General features: G+C 35.3%; 1 non-coding gene across 1 annotated transcript; it reads left to right on the top strand.

Moving 5' to 3' along the window:
* Positions 1-1,231: 1,231 nt before the first annotated feature.
* Positions 1,232-1,337, top strand: LOC121988093. Its single transcript, XR_006113853.1, has one exon. It is a non-coding gene; the product is annotated as a small nucleolar RNA R71 (small nucleolar RNA).
* Positions 1,338-2,145: the final 808 nt, after the last annotated feature.

Raw genomic sequence — 2,145 nt, 5'->3', positions numbered from 1 at the left:
CTTGCTTTGCTGAGAGATACCTGAAAGTTCTAAACATGTGGATGTGACTTCTGAATCTTGTATTGGCTCTAGCTCTGGCTCAAGTGGTGGTGCCTCTAAAAGTGGTGATTCTTGGGGCTTTACTTTTATTGTACAAGTCCCTACACATTGGTCCACAACATGTTCAATCCTTGCAACTCTCATAATCTTAGAAGGTTGTGTGGATAAAGGACGTGATTCTTGAGATGTTACTTCCACAACACAACTCCCTACACTTCTTTTCATAACATCATCATCAACACAAGCATCAAAAAATAGACCAACATCAATATCCTCAGTGGGAGAATCATTTATAGGAGGATCACTAACTTCATTTGCAGTTTTAAGTTGATCTACCACATCACATTTATCATCTGAAAATTCAATTTCATCATAACACCCTGTAAACCTAGAAGATAAATCTGAAAACTTGTTATCCACTGCATTATCATCACAATCCTCATCTGAAGAGTCCACATCTTCATATACATCCAGAAATCTACATTCAACCATATTAGTGTCACAGAATTTGCCAAAGTCTTCGTTTTCATTGACCCTCACTAGCCTTTGTGGAAAAGGAACCTTTAGTGAAGGTCTTGGGAAAGGTACTTCCCTTTTCCCATATTCCCTTTGAGCTTGCAGAGGGGGTCCAACTTGCTTATCTAGTGTAGGTGTGAACAATCGTTGAGGGAAAGGTACTTGTGGCCTTTGGGAACTTCCTGAAGTAATGAAACTGAGTTCTAGAGGTCTTCTATTGTTTTTCTCCTCAATTCTAAACAAATCCTTCTTTAATAGTTCTTCATGATTCTTACCACTTCTCAACTTAAAATTATTATCATTTACACTAGATCTTGTTTGTGTAGGAGGAAGGTCTTCCTTGAACCATTTTGAAACTATGCTATTAATCTTTTCCCCTAAATGTTTGAACTCCTGATTCTGTGACTTGTGAATTTCAACATTCTTGGGTGGTTGAACTGCATTTTGTTTGACAGAATCTCTTACATTTATGGCTTGGACTTCTTGAATTTTTTAGGGAGATTCCATCCAACTTTTGTTTGACCATTCATGGAGGTTCAATGCCACTTGATCAATTAATATATATGTTTCGTCTACACTCTTGTCCATAAAAGAACCTCCAGCTGATGAATCTAACAAACACTTATCTAAGAAAGAAATTCCCCTATAGAATATGTGCAGGGTCAGCCATTTTTCCAAACCATGACGAGGGCACTGTCTTTGTAGACACTTGAATCTATCCCATGCTTCAAAAAATGATTCTCCATATGCCTTAGCAAAATTTGTGATGCAATTCCTCATATAAATTGTTCTACTTGGAGGGAAAAAATAATTTAGAAATTGCTTCTCCAATTGTTCTCAACTTGTGATGCTTTGAGGATGGAGGGAATATAACCAAGTCCTTGTTTTATCCTTGATACTAAAAGGAAATGCTATCAAACGAACTGCATCTGCTGACACTCCTTCACAATTCACCATATCATAAAGTTCTAGAAATGTCTTAAGGTGCAGATAAGGACTTTCTGATACTTCTTCTCAAAATTTGTGACCTTATATCATGAAAATTAACTCTGGGTCTAGTTGAAAATTTTCTGCTTCAATATAAGGCTGCACAATGGGAGACATAAATCTTGCAAAAATAGGTGCCGAGAAATCTCTTAAGGCTCTGCTTGACATATTAGTGCTCATCGATATTTAAGAAAAAAAAAATTTGAGTAAAAACAAAAATGAAGAATTAAAGATAGGAAATAAAATGCTATATGAAAAACAAGAAATAAAATACAGAATTTAAATTTCTAGAAAAAAAATAAATGTAGAATTTAAAGATAAGAAAGAAAATGCAGATTTTTTTTTTGAATTATGAAAATGAAAAAACAAAAACTATTCACAAGTCTAGATTAACTAAATTGCTAGTCTACCAATGTTACTGCGAATAGTCCCCGATAACGATGCCAAAAACTTGTTATGATTCCGCAAGTGCACGGATTCGTCGTCAGTAATATATAAGATTGTCGAACCACAGGAAATGTTGATTAAGCACTAGAGATGTTACAAAGTAAGTTATCTAGATGGTCGAAAGTTGACTTTGACGCTTACAAACTAACGAGTGTG

Source organism: Zingiber officinale, chromosome 5B, assembly GCF_018446385.1.
Source record: "Zingiber officinale cultivar Zhangliang chromosome 5B, Zo_v1.1, whole genome shotgun sequence".
In the NCBI taxonomy this organism is placed as follows: Eukaryota; Viridiplantae; Streptophyta; class Magnoliopsida; order Zingiberales; family Zingiberaceae; genus Zingiber; species Zingiber officinale.
This window is presented reverse-complemented; position numbering and strand designations above follow the sequence as displayed.